General features: G+C 38.2%; 1 long non-coding RNA gene across 4 annotated transcripts; it reads right to left on the minus strand.

The window, feature by feature from the left end:
* Nucleotides 1-11,541: 11,541 nt before the first annotated feature.
* On the minus strand, nucleotides 11,542-17,284 carry LOC145116328 (uncharacterized). 4 transcript variants are annotated; one of them, XR_013711997.1, is made up of 7 exons: nucleotides 16,868-17,284; nucleotides 16,582-16,771; nucleotides 16,220-16,506; nucleotides 16,016-16,136; nucleotides 14,928-15,070; nucleotides 12,057-14,604; nucleotides 11,542-11,684 (listed from the first exon to the last, which is right to left on the minus strand). It is a non-coding gene; the product is annotated as an uncharacterized LOC145116328 (long non-coding RNA). The 4 variants fall into 4 exon arrangements; XR_013712000.1 differs by lacking the exon at nucleotides 11,542-11,684 and having other exon boundaries at nucleotides 14,419-14,604; nucleotides 16,878-17,284; XR_013711999.1 differs by lacking the exon at nucleotides 11,542-11,684 and having other exon boundaries at nucleotides 14,428-14,604; nucleotides 16,033-16,136.
* Between the last annotated feature and the right edge of the window lie 2,868 nt (nucleotides 17,285-20,152).

Consider the following 20,152-nt stretch of genomic DNA (forward strand, 5'->3'; position numbering starts at 1 on the left):
TAAAATTCGTATTTTATTAGTAAAAAACGATTTAGGTAATTATCCTTAAGCAAAACAGCAAGAAATCCCGAAAATCTCTCTGTCTGACAGCTAAACTCGCCGAGTTCTCATTGGAACTCGTCGAGTTCATCCAACTCGTCGAGTTCTCAATGGAAGTCGTCGAGTTCATCAGACAGAAAGCCCAAAAACAATTTTAAAGCATGAATGAACATATAAGGCATCAATACAATAGAAACCAAACAAATCTCTGATACCACTGATGGGTTTGAGCCAAAAGAACATCCTATGTGCTCATGTAAACCCTAATGATTGGATCTAGGTTTCTCTATTGTACATGCAATTCATCCAAGACTTTCTAACCCTAGATCTAGTGTATATAATTGAAATTAACATCACAAATTAGATCTAGATGTTTACTTTGTTGTTGATTGAAGATCTTGAAGCCTTGAGAACTTTAGCACCTCATGTGTTGTGCCTCTAATGAATCACAAACACCAATAGCAATTGGAGGAAACAAGAGAGAGAGAGAGAGAGAGAGAGAGGGGAGAGGAGAATTTCGGCTCTAGGTTTTCTAGGGTTCAAATTCGCCAAAATTCCCATGCCTAGGGGTCCTTTACATAGGGTTTATCCCTAGAATTCCCATGCCTAGGGGTCCTTTATGTAGGAATTAGGGTTTCAATAGTTATCCTTATCTGATTACTTAGCCACCAAGCAGCCCAAGGATAATTCTAGAATCCCTATCATGGACGAATTCTTAAGGCTTTATCCCTAGAATTCGTCCACCCTATCTATTAGGGTTTCCTTGCCCAACTTTGTAACTATCACATAATTACAGTTCAACCCCTTAAGTTCAATTAACTTCTTTTGATCACAAAATTAATTCTTAATTAATTATTGACCAATGGTAATTAAACAAATATGATTTATCTTTTAATATATTAGTCTTATAATATATTAATAAACCATAATCACCTCTTTCTATATTATTCCTCCAGTCAAGTTGCTTTGGTGAAGGTAACCCAAAAGGACGATGCACAACCGGGTCAAGTACATACCAAATATAGTTATGGACTTAGACACTAATCCAACAACATCTTTAGGACATAGCAATATACTTGCTATGTTACATCCTTGTAAGCAGAGTCTCCTGGAGGGAGAGCGGGCATTGTGTGTATAGATCTATACAGGACTGACAATCCCACATCCCGACTGCTAGCTACAGTCCGGTAGACCTACCATGGGGTGACAAATGTCACATATTCAGTTTCGACGCTAGTAGGTCGTCGTGTTCATTCTAGTCCAGCATGGTTACAACTTTATCACATTTTAAACCCTAATTAACTAGGTTAATATTAGGGTAGTTATTCTTAAGTAGTTTATTTTTAAGAAATACTACTGTATTAATCACTCTCCACAAACTCAACTGAACGGTTTTATGGGGATTTAAAACTACTTTACCGAACGGTTTTATGGGGATTTAAAACTACTTAACAGAGTGGTTTTATGGGGATTTAAAACCACTTTTCACCAACAAAAAGGAAAACATCATTCTTATAATTTTATGAATAGTTAAAATTATGTTAAACTTTATTATAAGTACAGTAATACTTAAATAAAACGGTTTTATGGAATTAATACTACTTATCAGTTGTAAAGCAGAAAATATTGGGTTTTCTGGAACGTAATCAGTCACTTTCTCAAAACTAGTATAACATAAAGGACCTTTAATGGTTAATTCTATAACTCCTTAGTTTATACATCAGAGTTATATATAAGTAATATCCGATTGGCAATGGAATGTGTGACTTCCGCCTTACTTCCTGTTCCTTGTTTGGTTGTGGGCTTAGGGCAGATTCACACATTTAATTGTCCGTTCGATATTAGGTTATATATAACTAGTATAAACTAAGTAATTGTATAGGGAACTGTTGTGGTTATCATTTTATCATGTCATAAAATATAGGATTTTCTGGAGGAACCAACGAACTTTTCCAAAAACTTAGAGTATACTTCATATAACTAAAATACTTATGAACTCACCAGCTTAAATGCTGATCTACTCTTTCAAAATAACTTGTATTCTCAGGATTCCAGTAGACAGGTACACTCCCGGAGCTTTTGAGAAGACAGCCTAGTACTGTGCTGCGTCTTCCATCTTTTGCTATATCTACTTTTGATGTTTGAATATGTAATGTTTAAACACTTATGTAAAACTTATACATTATTAATGCAATGGTTGTTGTACTTTGATTACTATAATGCACGTGTTGTGATATTTGACATGACATCCTCCGCCCCCGAACGTTTCCGCCGTTCTGGTTTGGGGGTGTGACACAATATCACTCCATAATGATTCTGGGCATATAATTCCAAGATATAGCACAACTTCGTGAGGCCCTTAGTGTGTGTCTCACGCACACCTGAGACGTCGCTCCTCCCATTTTTCTGCCACGTGTCGCAAATATGCTGGTATACTCCCCACTGCGTGCCGTGCAACCCACCTGCACGTGGCACTTCTCGGAAAACTTAAGAAAATTGTATCTTCTTCATACGAGCTCCGTTTTGATGTTATTTAAATCTTCGAAAAGCTCTTGGCGAGATCTACAACTTTTGTTTAGACTCTGTAAGCTAACTTTGACGTTATTTTTAAAGCTATATTTTAAACAGGCTTAGAATGTTAAAGTCAGTTAAAAATTCATAACTTCTTCATATGATATCCGTTCTCGACTGTCTCTATATCGACGGAACCATATGGACGATATCTTCAACCCACGTTTAGATTGCTTTTCTAAAAATCAACCGATTTCTACTTCGGTTTCTGAGTCGTATACTGCTACACTGAAACTTCTAAAAATCTTAGCTTCCTCTTACGAAGTCAGAATTGGGCGTTTTCTATATATACGCTCTCGGTTTAACGACTACAACGACTTTCGTTTAGATGATTTACTCTAAATAATCCTTTTTTATAATATCTAATTATCGTTGCGACTAATAATTATCTCATTTATTCTTTAATCATCTAGCCCTATCTTACGGGCATCACAATAAATCAAGGAAAAGGTATAATGGGATACTTTATCACATTAAGTTCATATGTATTTTACACACGATTAAATGTATGTAAAGAATGTGCCAACTCCAATGGGGAAATGGGATCACAAGACCCTTCTTTTAGGGTAAAATCCATCCTCATAAGAATATGTCAACTGTCTATTATGTGGTGAAATCAATTATGGTAATAAAATTATAAACTTTAAAAGTTTCCAAACCTATTGATTGACAAAAACATCAAAAAAAATCTTGTTTAACACATTTTATTATGTATAATTAAAACAAATAAAAACAAAAGTAGGGATTACGTGCCAATTTGCATTTCTTTTACTTCCATAATCTGCTCCAAGAATTTTCAAAACAGATTCATGATTTGTTCCTGGATTCTTCTTTTCCTGAAAAGCATGTTTTTATGGTCAAATGCAAGAAATAGCTACATATTTATATTAATTTGTTTATTAAAGCATCCTACTTTCGTTTCTTCCTATCACGACATTCTACTTTCAAAATATATATCTAATTATACCAATCTCGTCTAAATACAAAGAAAATTTTCAGGATTTTTTAAAGTATAATGTTCAAATATTAAAAAATAAATGAAACTAAAATGCTTAGTTGGATATATTTTTCAAAGTACAATGTCTTTTTAAGAAACAAAAACTGAAAGAATAATGTTGTAATAGAAAGAAATGAAAAAAGTATATGTTATGATACATATTAAAATGAAAGTATATTGTTATTTGTTGCATTTAATCCTATTTTATGTGTTTATTCTTACCCAACAAAATGCAAATGGGAGATTGTTTCGAGTTCCTAAAGGAATTGTTGCTATTGGTGGTGGATGAGATAATTTCATATGACTAACAATTCTAAGGACCCAACCACCAGTTCCATCTCCACCTGCAACCTAAAGAAATATCGCCATGTCAGCAAATGATGCATTGATAAATAATATTTAAATATATTTAAAAATTGTTGGGACATAATGTGGAAAGTGTTTTTTCCTTGACTTTCTCTCTATTAAGAAGTCTTATGTGAAAATGTGACACATCCATATAATCATATACCTTACCATATTAAATTGTAATCTCATTAAGCCAAAAACATGTAAAAGAAAAGCAAATGTTTGTAAATCAACACATAGTTATTCGTAACTCCTTATCTACCAAAGTAGCTAATGCATTTCCATTAAGTTTGAGTTTTGCTATATTGGGATACAATTTGTATAACATTTTATCTTGAGCTTCTTCACCTAAATTAAAAACCTTCTTGTAGGTAAAAACATAAAGTTAGATATAACAAAAATATTATGGATTAAGTAATGTTCAATATGAGGTAATTGGGAAATAAAGGGAATAGTTCATTCTATTGGAATGAAAAACAATAAATCAAAATTTGTTTGTTTTGTCAGATGGAATGTAGTGAGGCCATATTTAAAGGAATGTGATGCTTCTGATTTGGTTACTTCTTATTTTCTTTCAACAAATAATATTGTATTGCATCATCCAATGGAATGAGAAAGTGCAATATAGCCTATTTTTATTTGTCACTTTTAATGACACAAATTTATATAAATAAATAGAAAAAAACACTAATGATATTCCATAAGTTATAATATATTTTTAACTAACTAAAAACAAATGCAACAAGCATCAAAGCTCCTAAAAGTTAAAAACCTAATGCAAAAAGAATCATTCTTCTAACTTTCTCCATTAAGTCGCTCTTTTTTCATAAAGACAAAAAGAAAGAGTATAAGCAACTTACCATCTCTTCCTCTTGTTGCCTACGTAACTCAGATCTTTGATGATGTCTCATCCTTAAAATGTCTTGCAACGTATTCCGGTCATTCCTAAGAACAAGTTGTGCCAAGTCAAGAGCACTCTGTCATTCACATCAAGGATAAGGAACACAACATAAAAAATGCATGTCAGAGTAAACCGTCATAGTTTTTATTTTAAACAATTGGGTCATTAAATTCGAAGTATTCCTTACTTTTTTGGTGGATTACAGCAACATCTACAACATATCCATCGGGATTTAAGTTAACTTTGTTGCTAGAACACTTAAATAGATACCATTATCACTAAATCGCCATCTCTAACACCCAAACGACTTAGTGTCTTGGAATTCCCCATCTCTTTTCCATTGTATAGTAGATGTTCTTGCTGAAGTGGTACTTGAGACTACAAATTATTTAATGTATGTGTCAAATTACTAGTGAAGCTTATAATTTAACCCTTGAAAAGTGAAAACTTAGAGATCAAATATCATATTAAACCCTCATTTGGCAATGACAAGTTTGGAAAAAGGTAATTACTATTAGTGAATTCAAAACGTCACCTCAATTTGAAGAAAGCCTTTTGAATTTTCCACTTGTTAACACAATAGAGTTGTAATTCACATTTTCTGTAACACCGTAAATTTTCAAACAAAATTTTCATTTTTAAATTACAAAAATTCTCATAATTCATTTCACAAAAATCCCAATTATCAAATTAACAAAACACAATTCCATAATTGTTTGATTAATAATCCAGGATCCTCCAGAAGATAACTCTTTATCTCGTGTGTACAATCGAGTCGTTGCCTTCCCGTGATCCTGAGAAGTACGTGAAACACATAACACATAACACGGTAAGCACGAAGCTTAGTGAGTTCCCTAAAATACCATGCACAAGTAATTAGCCACTTGAGGCTATAGCTCTGTAAGACCTTCCGGTCAATGTGTGTCAGTGGAACCCTCCAGCCCTAAAGCTCGTTGGACCCTCTGGTCCGGTCATAGCTCGTTGGACCCACTGGTTCGGTCATAGCTCGTTGGACCCACTGGTCTGGTCTAAATCGTTGGACCCTCCGGTCCGGTCTGGATGAGGACCCTCTGGCCTCGTGAGTCGTTGGACCCTCCGGTCCGGTCTAAATATCACATAGCATACATAAATCACAATGCACATAATCTCAAGTAAACACATAACACATAAGACCCTCCGATCTGCACATATATACCACTCTAGGTAATGTATAGTGAGAAGACTCACCTCGGATGGCGAACAGATCCTATAAATGTTGCTGCTACACTCCGGCTTCTATCACTAAGCCAAACCCACAAATAACCCCATTAGGATCTAAGACCAACCTTCACATTATTAGGTCTAAATATGGTCCACCAATCCGGTCCATAAATAATCCAAGCCCAATGGGCCCACCAAGGCCCAATACCAAATGGGTCTACAAAAGTTCTCTAATGGCCCAACTATGGCCCAATTTTCCAAATTGGGCCCAAACCCTCATATGGGCCTTACCCTAAAGGCCATCTAAATATTCTAGTCCACATGATCGCTCTTGGATAGCCCAATAGAAAGGCCCAACACAAGGCCCAACAAATTTAGGGTTTTCACATAAAATGACGATTAGGGTTAAGTGTTTCTCACTTAACCCATTAAGTCCATCACTCCACTAGGCCATTCATACAATGAAGTCGGATATAATTCACAATGTCAATCCCATAGAATAATCGCGGGTCCCGGTAAAATTCAAACTGAAAAACCCAAAAATTAGGGTTTTCTAGTCCAATAACGAACCAACCCAGTCCAATATTAAGTGTTTTGGCCCAATAGGGTTCCACTAGAACGGGCACCACACACTGCCACCTCGGGCGGTGGTGGTCGGTGGCGGCTTACGGCGGCAGCCACCACCTCATGGTGGTGGTGGTGGTGGTGGGTTTTCCGGCCACAAAAACACGCATACAATCTCCAAAATACCGAAAACAGTGGAAACACTGATACACACACCCATAAACACACCCACAGCCACCTCCCACGGTGGCTGGTGGCGGCGGAGAGTGGTAGAAAATAGTAGCGGGTGGCTGCCACCACCTCCCGGTGGTGGTGGCGGGTTCTTTTGATTTCCAACCGATTAAACCCACATAATCACTCACAATTGCGGTCCAAATCACCCAAACACAACCACTCAAGCTCATAGGGCGGCAGACGAAGACTGATGGCCTAGAAGCGGCGACCTCAGGCTACTGACGACCACAACGATGCTCACATCGTCGCATTCACTGCAAGAATGAAAGAGAGAGGAGATGGGTGGCGTTAGACTTACCGGCAGCGTCGCATTCGCTCACACCTAGCACAGCGACGCATTAAGGCTCAACACTCGATCGCGGTTGGTTCATTCGACTGACCAATTGCGTCTCCGGCAGTAGGGTTGCGTCTCCGGCGGCGAAATAATTGTTGTCGGCTCCGAGAAGGCTTCCACAGACGGTGGCGGTTGAAGATGCGGTCCATGGTGGTGGCGGCTGGAATGGAACGTCTAGGGTTAGGGTTACTCAATAAAACAGTTATCATCGGAAATGGAAGGCACGATGCTAAAACGCGCTCCACACAAACTTGATAGAGAAATGGCAGAACTAGTCCCTCCCATTCACAATCTCTTCATTTTAAATCCGAAATTTACCTTTTAGCCCCTTACTTCTATAATTCTTTTCATAATAAATCCAAAACTTACCATTCAGCCCCAGAGCCTCACAAATATTTTCAAATTAAGTCTCAATAATTTATCAGCTTCTAAAATTGTATCAATTGGCTCCCCAACACCAACACCCCGCTAAATATTATTTATTTTAGGATTATTATTCATTTATAAATCTTTTTCTACTCATTTACTCAATAAACGGGATGTTACAATTATCCCGCACTTAAATTAGATTTCGTCCCTGAAATCATTCATCGCCATCCCTTACACGCCCGACAACTTGAACGGCATGGCCACAAGCCTGAGCATAACCCCATCCGTTCAATTCAACAGAGCTATCTCAACCAACCACATGTACATGCAACCACTAAGTTCGCTTTACTCCCAGCTATAATACAACTGATCTGCAGTCACACATCATTTCCAACCTCTGTTGTATAACCCTCACTAACTTCATGTGTGCTGCGGTCCTTCTCAAATCAAACGAACTGACCCTCCCAGGTCTAGAACATCATATGGAAACCTTAACCTCTCAAAAGAAATCCATCAGGAATCCGAAACCTCAACTAATTTATCCTTTACACAGATAGGGCCAAACTCAAACTCGAGAGTCCGGTTCAACAGCAGAATTGGAATCACTCATCTCCAATCAGCTACTCAGCTCACGACCCGGGATCCGCGAATCTACATGTACATTACTTCGCCAATTCCTTCAGATCTGCGAGAACCTCTCCTTAATTCGAGATATAACGAATCCCGTCCATCATGGAGACCCTAGTCTCACCCCTGGTCTGACCACTAGGCTCCCAAAGACTCAGTTGGTAGGGCTACCCAAGCCTAAGAACTCCTCTGTGTCATGCTCTAACCAGGGAATACTACGGATTCCCGTAGTTTAACGATACTCTCACACTGACTCGTGAATGCTACAGCTCCCCACAGACTAACATCACTTACTCACTCGTCCGTGAATGCTACGGCTCCCCGCAGACTTACATCACTTACTCACTCACTCGTGAATGCTACGACTCCCCGCATGCTTACATCACTCTCTTACTCGTCATGGGCTCTCCCTATGGTTTTTCTCTGAGTTTACAAAGTGATTACTCTCACCTGGATCCTTCCACTCTCTTACCACCCCACAATCTCATTATTAAGCCATTACCATATTGCTCTCATTGAACTCATGCTCCGCGATCCATCATGGACAGGTGCACCCACCCTTTTCTGGCGACAATTGTCACAACAACGCACTTTCTCTCGATACAATTCACATTCTTGAACCATCCCTGACCGATGACAATTAGTTGATGGGTTCCCACTGGAACAATAGCTATTCGATACTCCACCTCATATCATAAACTCGAGTCTCAAAATAATCCAACAACTTAGGGCATCATACTCGGACACCCCGATACACCATCACATAATCTCACAGTGACTAGCTACAACCATTTATCTTCTTCTCGCACAACTCATAACCTCAGAATACTCTATTCACAAATTGAAACACGGAGAAATCGTCAAGGACTGAGATCACGTTAACGATCATCTGAAACCCCATCCTATTACTGATCAAAACCCATGCGAAGCTACTCATAATAACTCTGAAACTAATTGACATATCAAATGATGCTCCTCCCGGAGTATAGATACTATCTATACATCCAACTATCAAATCTCAACAATCGAAACTGGACCTCGACGAACCAACCGCCTCGAACTCAACCATTGCAACCCTGAAGAGTCCTTGACCACAATAAGATCCTTGACCAACGTCTACTCTCCGTGGATACACTCGTTCTTTCCTGGACACACACAATATGTATAATCTCGCTCTGCGCCTTGCCTCATCCACCACTAAACCGAAGTCTCATATGACCGTACCGCAGGTTCCTGGCACCTAATCCTCTAATCCCCAAATTGGACGGAGTGATGATCCTCCCTAAAAACTACCACGTTCTCCCCCACTTAGGGTTCGAACCATTGCCTAATGTCATACCTAATTACCCATACTATAGACTGGCTCTCCAGATGTATCATTCCCAACTCAGGGGACGTACCACATAGCACTCGATGACTTTCCGGGAAATGACCAAATAACTCCAAGTACCCCGAACCCCATATGTAACCTCGGAATCCTCCCCATGTGACTTCCTCCAGTCACCTTGAAGCCTCAGACCGACACACCGCCGGATACCCCACTGTTCCGCATTAGATCTGACTCAAAATCTGAAAACAATGCAATATCACGCGCTTCAACTCTGATTCCTCGCCTCGCTTCCCAAATCGGGAAATATTCATAAAAGCAATAGACCTCATTCTCATTGTCGATACACAACGTTGACCACGAGGGCCACCTCCCCGATATAATCCTTTTAACCACCGGGAACTGCTAATAAAAGTACATTTCCCCCAATAAGGCACCTCCTCGTTCTCATACATCTCAGTACCACTAATGACTCTTTCCTGGTATAAGAATACCTCGCAGCAAACATACTGCCCAAATACTCTGGTGTAAAGGTCACCACTCTTGCTACCCCACAGGGTTTACCTCCAGCTCTGGACCAGAAACTCAATATCCCTTCTACTCCTCACAGAAATAGCACACTGCAGTCACAGGAAGTGGCATTTCTGCTACCGGCCGACTGCATAGCTCACACTGTAATCCTCCATGAAGTACCACCTCTACTCATCCCTGAGTCTTGCGACTCCGACTGACATCTCATTTTCCCACCTCGAGGTACACTCCCTTGAAGCTCGTCAACATGGCCCTCTGGCCCCACACTCTATCATATCTGATCTCAATCAGAATAACCGGTAACACCAGAAGCACTAACCGCCACGAGTCATGGTACTCGAACCACGTGATCACCTCTCGATCTGCTACGGATCATGGTACTCGAACCATGTGATCACCTCTCATTCTGCTACTAATCATGGTACTCGAACCATGACATCACCTCTCGATCTGCTACAAATCATGGTACTCGAACCATGACATCAGCTATCGATCTGCTACTTAGATTCTCTGGAAAACTCCATGCATCGAGTATGGGTCCTCTGCTTTCAGTAGCATGGGCCCATACTACCTGCCACATCTACCCATACTTTGTGCACGGACCATCCCAGAGTCCCTAAGTAGCTGCTCAACCTTCTCAATCACCAATCTCGACACATGTGCTCGCTTCCCAGCGAAATGCTCTACTCTGTCAGCGTACTCATCTGACTAAAAGTCACTTCCTAGGCTCTTCCTAGGTTCTCACACTTCTCCGCCATCAACTGCTGAGAAACTCCTTATGATGCCAATCATCTACCTCCTGAATATCGTCACATTCACTTGGTAGCTGACTCCCATCATCGGGAGTTCCACAAAGCACGAAGCAAGCAGCATTCGGGCATCGAATAAACACGTAAAACCCACTCTAGGTGCTAACTCCACTTGCTCTACTCATACTCAAAAGATATCACCGAACTCAGCAACTCTACCTCTCACGGGTATCTAACTACTCTCTCAATAGGCTCCGCAAATGCTCATCTAGGTATCTCTCCTATATTACTCCTCTACTCAAATCCCCCTCTAAAAGGATTCCTGCTGGATACTCTTACTCAGCACATGCTCGAAAGCACATCACAGATAACAGCACTCCTAGGCTAAGGCATCACAAATCAGGCCACTCTAGTCCTAACATATGAAATACCTAGCCTATCTCTAGCATGCATAATATCTCATAGCATATCTCAAAAATATCTCATAATACAAACGTAAGGGTATTTTGGGAAATCACTGTTCGGGCTCTGGCTGATTGTACGCATTGCTCCTTCTCGTTTTCTCTTAGAAACTCTTGCTCGTTTTAGAAAAATCATTTCCTTTGAAATTTTTTCTCAAATCCCCAGTTTGAGTCCAGACATACCCGAAGGTGCATCCGAATCCCTCAAACCAAGGCTCTGATACCAACTTGTAACACTGTAAATTTTCAAACAAATTTTTCATTTTTAAATTACAAAAATTCTCATAATTCATTTCACAAAAATCCCAATTATCAAATTAACAAAACACAATTCCATAATTGTTTGATTAATAATCCAGGATCCTCCAGAAGATAACTCTTTATCTCGTGTGTACAATCGAGCCGTCGCCTTCCCGTGATCCTAAGAAGTACCTGAAACACATAACACATAACATAGTAAGCAAGAAGCTTAGTGAGTTCCCCAAAATACCATGTACAAGTAATTAGCCACTCGAGGCTATAGCTCTGTAAGACCTTCCGGTCAATGTGTCTCAGTGGAACCCTCCAGCCCCATAGCTCGTTGGACCCTCTGGTCCGGTCATAGCTCGTTGGACCCACTGGTCCGGTCATAGCTCGTTGGACCCACTGGTCCGGTCTAAATCGTTGGACCCTCCGGTCCGGTCTAAATATCACATAGCATACATAAATCACAATGCACATAATCTCAAGTAAACACATAACACATAAGACCCTCCGGTCTGCACATAGATACCACTCTAGGTAATGTATAGTGAGAAGACTCACCTCGGATGGCGAACAGATCCTATAAATGTTGCTGCTACACTCCGACTTCTATCACTAAACCAAACCCACAAATAACCCCATTAGGATCTAAGACCAACCTTCACATTATTGGGTCTAAATATGGTCCACCAATCCGGTCCATAAATAATCCAAGCCCAATGGGCCCACCAAGGCCTAATACCAAATAGGTCTACAAAAGTCCTCTAATGGCCCAACTATGGCCCAATTTTCCAAATTGGGCCCAAACCCTCATATGGGCCTTACCCTAAAGGCCATCTAAATATTCTAGTCCACATGATCGCTCTTGGATAGCCCAATAGAAAGGCCCAACACAAGGCCCAACAAATTTAGGGTTTTCACATAAAATGACGATTAGGGTTAAGTGTTTCTCACTTAACCCATTAAGTCCATCACTCCACTAGGCCATTCATACAATGAAGTCGGATATAATTCACAATGTCAATCCCATAGAATAACCGCGGGTCCCGGTAAAATCCAAACTGACAAACCCAAAAATTAGGTTTTTCTAGTCCAACAACGAACCAACCCAGTCCAATATTAAGTGTTTTGGCCCAACAGGGTTCCACTAGAACGGGCACCACACACTGCCACCTCGGGCGGTGGTGGTCGGTGGCGGCTCACGGCGGAAGCCACCACCTCATGGTGGTGGTGGTGGTAAGTTTTCCGGCCACAAAAACACGCATACAATCTCCAAAATACCGAAAACAGTGGAAACACTCATGCACACACCCATAAACACAGCCACCTCCCACGGTGGCTGGTGGCGGCGGAGAGTGGTAGAAAATAGTAGCGGGTGGCTGCCACCACATACTCACTTATAATTGCGATCCAAATCACCCAAACACAACCACTCAGCCTCATAGGGCGTCAGACGACGAATGATGGCCTAGAAGCGGCGACCTCAGGCTACTGACGACCACAGCGATGCTCACGTCGTCGTTTTCACTGCGATAATGAAAGAGAGAGGAGATGGTTGGCGTTAGACTTACCGGCAGCGTCCCATTCGCTCACACCCAGCACAACGACGCATCAAGGCTCAACACTTGATCTCGGTTGGTTCATTCGACTGACCAATTGCGTCTCCGGCAGTAAGGTTGCTTCTTCGGCGGCAAAATAATTGTTGTTGGCTCCAAGAAGGCTTCCACAGACGGTGGCGGTTGAAGATGCGATCGATGGTGGTGGCGGCAGGAATGGAACGTCTAGGGTTAGGGTTACTCAATAAAAGAGTTATCATCGGAAATGGCAGAACTAGTCCCTCCCATTCACAATCTCTTCATTTTAAATCCGAAATTTACCTTTTATCCCCTTACTTCTATAATTCTTTTCATAATAAATCCAAAACTTACCATTCAGCCCCAGAGCCTCACAAATATTTTCAAATTAAGTCTTAATAATTTACCAGCTTCTAAAATTGTATCAATTGGCTCCCCAACACCAACACCCCGCTAAATATTATTTATTTTAGGATTATTATTCATTTATAAATTTTTTTCTACTCATTTACTCAATAAACGGGATGTTACATTTTCCAAAGAGGATATGTCATAGACAATGGTCCATAGTACAAAGTTCCAAAATAACATGAAAAGGTTGTCCATAACCAATTTACTTCATATCATCTGAATGACTTAAATACGGAAGAAAGAGCATAGAAAATCCATAAAAAAATCGAATCAAAACGATGAGAGCATGAAAATTTAGAAATCAAATAATGTAATAATAAAAGGTATCAAAGGAGCATCGACAAAAAAGAGAAATCATGTAACCCTAATAATAGATATGATAAAAAAACACATATACCTAAGACATGGATGGATTAAATTCAAAAATATTTGAGAAAAGGAATTGACTTTGAAAAGGGATAAACAAATTGATTTTGTGGGGATCAACATATACAATAGATGATGATGGTGATGGTCTTTGTGTGATTAAATATGAAGATGGTGGTGAAAATAACTTGACAATGGCAGAAGATGATGTAAGTGACAAATTGGTTACTATCACAATAAGGTAGTGTGGCGCTGCACCAAACAATGATCATGGTGATGTGGTTGTGTATGCACGATTGGGGATTTTAGAGAGAAAGTAATTGGTTTCTATGGAGATTGACGGGTAGATTGAGAGAGTAAAGCAGGTGTGAATGTGTGATGTAAGAAGTAAATGCAAGAGAAAAGATAAAAGCACTAGGAGGAGGTGGACATCAATAAGCATTTGTTTGTAAAGCCAATGGAAGTGGAGGGACTAAATATGGCCGACTTCAAAATCAAGTCGGATCCAAAAAGGTATTATTCATAAGTCATACGGGAATTGAAATATATATATATATATATATATATATATATATATATATATATATATATATATATATACACACTAGATGGGAAACCCCGCTTCGCGGGGGTTGGATTCGCCGCTAATGTCAAAGAAAACCGACAGAAGACATTATGTAGGGGTATTTTGGTCCAAATTTCTAATAGATATCTGACCATAATTCCGAATCTCGGGTTGATGCTACAACCATTTTTACCTGGAAAAAACAGCATAAACATGCATGAGAACAGAGGATTTTTTTTTTCAATTATGTATGTATAAAAGAAACAAAAGTTTGAAGAAAATATCATTTATGACTGCTGATATTTCAATTCATTTAATAATGTATAAATAAGACTCAATTCATTTAATAATGTATGCTCTCCACTATTTGACATAATCGAAAAAAATGGTAATATTAATGTAATATAACATGAAAAGGAAACAACCTTATCTTAACTAAAAAGTTGACTTAAGAAAACGTTACATAAAAAAAGGTTACATCAAGTTCTAACACTCTTAAAAAGAATCCATGCATACCGAGGTGTTTATGCAACAATAGATGGTAATCTGCAGCCTCTAATTTGGCCTTCCCAATCCTTTTCTTCTTGTCAACAATTCTTCTCCTCTTTCTTTGCAATGTCAATATGAAAACAGTGTTCAGGGGCAATATTGTCCAAAAACTGTCAAAATGGAAAAAAAAATTAATATAAAAACAGTGCAGGGGCAATATGGTCCTAAAACTGTAAAAATTGAATTTTATTAATATAAAAACAGTTTCCAGGTGCAATTTTTAAGTTTACCACCTTACCCTTAGGCAAAAACCGAGAAAAATCAGTACGATCATCAACTTGCAAACATCCATCAGCAAAATATTAATACCTCAATGGTTCAGCCAAAACAACAAATCTAGTTTTTTAAAATTTAGGTCAAAGGGTAAAGTGGTCATTTTCAGAAAGCAACACCATGCTAAAAGGAGAGATTGAGAATAAATAGTAGTTTCAACAGATTTAAATAAAAAAACATTAAAGCAAAATGGTAAAAGAATTATAGGCAAGAGAAAGAGGGCTAAATGTTTGCTTAGAAAATGAGCAATATAAATTAATAAGTTTCTTTTCCATGATAATTGGCATAACTACACCTGACCTAATTGCATGTTTTCATTTTTAATCAGTCTTTGGGCATAGTAAATCCATATTTCGAATCCTTTGTTCTATATGTTATAAATAATTTTCCACTTAAAAAGTGGTCAGCATAAATGTAGATCAAAGTAATCCAAGGACATGAGCTGCAAATGAGAAACATCGAAATATTCGAAGGAAATGGACATCAAATTACATAAAAAGAAAGATATAGTTGGCACATTGTGCCCCTTGTAGCATATTTTGAATCCTTTGTTCTATATGTTATAAATAATTTTCCACTTAAAAAGTGGTCAGCACAAATATAGATCAAAGTAATCCAAAGACATGAGATGCAAATGAGAAACATCGAAACATTCAAAGGAAATGGACATCAAATTACATAAAAAGAAAGATATAGTTAATACATTGTGTCCCTTGTAGCAAAGAGTGTGTGAAAACTACAGGTAACAACAAAACATAAATTGCAACATATGCATTTTATACCCCAAGAAATTCTGCACCTGGTTTGAGATCAGAGAAGAAAGACAGCTTCCCCTTTTGTTCTTCCTTCTCCCTTTTCCTGTGAAAACATCAAACCCGAACAATCTTTTTTTCCCATCGATTTCTGTCAGAAAACAAACCCAAACACCCACTTACATTCCATAGATTCTTGTCAAAACAAACAAAATCCCAAAAGAAACTTCTTACATATTATCCATCGTGATTGTCAAGCAAACACCACCGAGGGAATCACCTGCGAAGTTTTATTGCCGACCGGACTTTCATTGGACCTCCTTTGTCTCTCTTACCTCACCCAAGCATCTTCCTTTCACATACCACTATTGGAATCGAAGCAAGCAACTGAGACGCTGCTTGAGCAGCTCGCTGCACCCACCGAGGTCACAACAGCAACCTCGCTGCCTCCCCCTTTCCTCCTCTTCGGTCTCGTCAACCCCGAAGACGCTCCCCTCATGTCAAAACTGCTTCCTCAATTTCTATCAAAGCAAGGAAAATTGAGTAAAAATGGCTAACACAGAAAAGAATTCATTGAAAGATATGATTTTGTTCACCTTGTAAGAAGCAAGGCATCTAGGATAAGCAAATTCGTTTGAACCTACATATAGACTTGTTCAGAATCTTTGAAGAACATATGGTTGGATAGAACTCAGGCCTTTAAAAACCAAATAACACATCTTCCGCCTTCACCCTTGCCGACAACCACCACCGTATCACCAGAGAAGACACCAAATGAAATTAGACCTACAACAAAGAAAGGGAAAACGAAACCCATAACAAAAATGCAAAACTGAAGAAATCGCCGGTCTAATCGACCATATTATATACAAATGGACTTACAATGCAATACCATGGTGAAGTCAACGATAACAGAAGAGAGAAGGAGGAGGAGTGGAGAACTGATTCTTCTTGGATGTGGATGTGTTTAGAGAGAGACGACAAAAGGATTTAGGGATTTATTGGTGCAAACGATTGTCGGAGGACCGCCAAATACGTCATCGGAATCGACGTCGTTGTCGCTGTCGTGCTTCTTCACATGCGTCATATCAGAAGAACTTGCTCCATTTTCGAACGATCGCCGTAGAGACGATTCAATCGGTAGATGATAATGTGGCGGTGGGGCGGTGGTGAGCTTCGTCTCCACCGGTGTGGTTGATGGCGAGAAACGTATGAAGCAGAAATATGAGAAGAATCCAGAACATGTCGATCTGATGGAGGATCGTCAACACGTGCACACTGAATACAGTGGGCAAAGATAAAGATGCGGTGGATTTAATATACATAATGTCAAAATATACCTAATGTCAAAATATAAAGATGAGGATCGTCAACACTTATACACAAAGAATATACCTAATGTCAAAATATTACTATTCATCTTTTAACACAACTTTAAAATATATATATATATATATATATATATATATATATATATATATATATATATATTATTGATATTTGATATTTGTAAGATGTTAACTATTAAGTGTTTAACTTATTACTTTGTTACTATTTTAAGTTACTGCATTATATATTATTAATATATATTGAAATTATTAACATATATTTAATTAATTTGACTTTTTTTTTAAATCGACTCATTTGAATAATTTGAAAGAAAAAAAAACTTGACATTATGTATTTTTAGTGATCGGTCCAATCAATTTTTTAAAAGATGGATTTGAATGTATGTTTGTCACGTCAATGCTAGTTTACAAGTTACTTAATTTTTGAGATTTTTTAAATTATAATTTAGCTTATAAGCTATTTGTTTAAAAATTTACTCACACTAATGTTTCAACTAGGTTTTGTTGGATTTATATTCAAAATAGGTTTCAAAAACTCATAAAAGTCGGCCTTAAACCTCCTACAATTTTGTACTTGTAAATTATGACGGGATTAAACACCAGTGTTCTTTGTTCTTCTTCATCTCCTTCTCTTCTTTTTTGTCTGATTTTGTTTGAAAATAGAATTCAGCGAATTACGTTTAGATGGGAGAAGCTAAGTAGGATTTACATTTTGGAAGATTAGAGAAAGGGAATGTAGATGTGGGAAATAAGACAATGGAAGAAAACATGTATCGACGATATTCAATGAATCATATCTTAGTCTCCTTCTACATTAGAAATTTCCCACAATTCATGGAAACTGAAGATTTACGTAACTTGTACGTTGAATTTGGAGTTTTGTCTAATGTGTACATTATTATGAAACTCTCTAAAGTGGCAAAAAGGTTTGTCTTTGTTCGGTTTTTGAAGGTTAATGATGTACAACATTTAGCTAGGAGATTATGTGACATTTGGATGGGTAACTTTCAATTGTATGCACTTGTTGCAAGGTTTGAGAAGAAAAACTAGGTAAACTTTCATTCAAAGAAGATACTAGTAAAAAAAAATTGTTAGTACAAAAGACAATATGACTAATAAACACATGGGTGGTTTGTCTTATGCTAATGTGTTGACAGGAAAGGAAAGTAACATGGCTTATACGCAAAAATCTTTTGAAAAAATTTAGAAGAAGGTTGTCATGGAGAAAAAAGGATATCTTTATAATACCTTATAAAAGTTGTGTGGTTTTAGGTGATGTTGGGGATGCATGTTTGATTGAAACTTTACATGCAGATTGTAAAGAGGAAGGGTTCAGAGATGTTGAAATTCATTATGTTGGAGGTATGCGGGTGTAAATGTAGATTTGTTCATGTGTAAGTTGCTTGAAATCACAACAAAACACTGTATTAAAGATCTTTAGGAGTTTTAAACTTGTAGAATATTTTTTTTCATGGTTAATGATAGACTACTTAGAGGGGTTTCCTCTTTTTGTATGGTCAACTAAAGATCTAAAAAAAGATTATGGCTCAATGGGTTAAGGCTTTGTTCGTTAGTGACAACTCAAAGTGTGGGATTAATGTGGGTAGGTATGTATTCGCACAAACTTGTTCATTCACATTGATGACAAGGTATTGGTGGACATTTTAGGTATTGATTATGTTGTAAGGGACAAAGAAGTAGTTGTTTGGAAACCACCAAGATTATATGATGAAGATGAGAAGCCGATCATGGATGATAAAGAAGAAGGTAGGGAGAATGAGTTTCATGAACATGTTTTTATGGATAAGAACAGGAAGAAGTGGAGTTTGAAAGCTCACAAGAGTTAGAGGTGGTTTATGCAGAATCAAATCCAAAAAAAAAAAAACAATCTCATACACCTACTAAAATAGGTATACAAGAAGAGAATCAAACCCATGAAAGAGGGGATCACACTTCGAAAGTAAATAAATAATGTGAATGGGAAGATTCTAAAACTAATGGGACTATTCCTAATGATGTGTATGAATCATTTTCCAAAACACATGGTTTTGGTGGTAAGGTATTTGAAGGTTTTGGTGGTGATGGATGTGGTCACTCCCGACAACAATAAAAACTGAGAGGTGGCTCCTCATCATTTTTACATACGTCAAAAGAGAGATCTTATGAGAAGTCAAGGATCAAATTTTATATGGTTAGAAAATAGTGGCAACTCCTTACTTCATGGGGTTGAGCGATACATATTAATGGAAAACGCATTGGGTCATGGAATGTTGGGAACGAAAAAAGACATATATAATTTAATTACAATTTTCGGGCGAAAAAAAGTAATCCATGAATATTACGTATTTCAATATGCGTGGATTAAGAACGATGAGATAAAGACAAAATATCAATGATATGTCATAAATATGGTATTTGGGACATTCTGAAGGGTAGTTACAATTTTACTAGAAGCTCAAGAAGTGGAAATAAAATTAGCACATTAGATAGATTTTTGGTCTTGGAGAATGTTATGGAGGCGTTCCCTAATTTAGTTGTCACGACTTTGGATAGAACAATCTCTGATTAACATTTCGTTCTTTTGAGATATGATGTTAGTGATTTTGGTTCGTCTCATTTCAAACTTTTCGACTAATGGTTTGAGCATGAAGGCTCTGACGACGTAGTTAGAGACACTTGGTTAAAGTTTAATCGACATGGCGTTTTGGCTCCATTTATATACTATAAAAATAAACTCAAGTTCCTTAAAGTAAACATTAAATAACGGAATTGTTCATTCAATCAGAAATTCAAAGCCGAGAAGAAAGAGGCCAAGAAT

This window comes from Lactuca virosa, chromosome 5 (genome assembly GCF_052849685.1).
Source record: "Lactuca virosa cultivar CGN04683 chromosome 5, Lactuca_virosa_CGN04683_v6, whole genome shotgun sequence".
Taxonomy (NCBI): domain Eukaryota; kingdom Viridiplantae; phylum Streptophyta; class Magnoliopsida; order Asterales; family Asteraceae; genus Lactuca; species Lactuca virosa.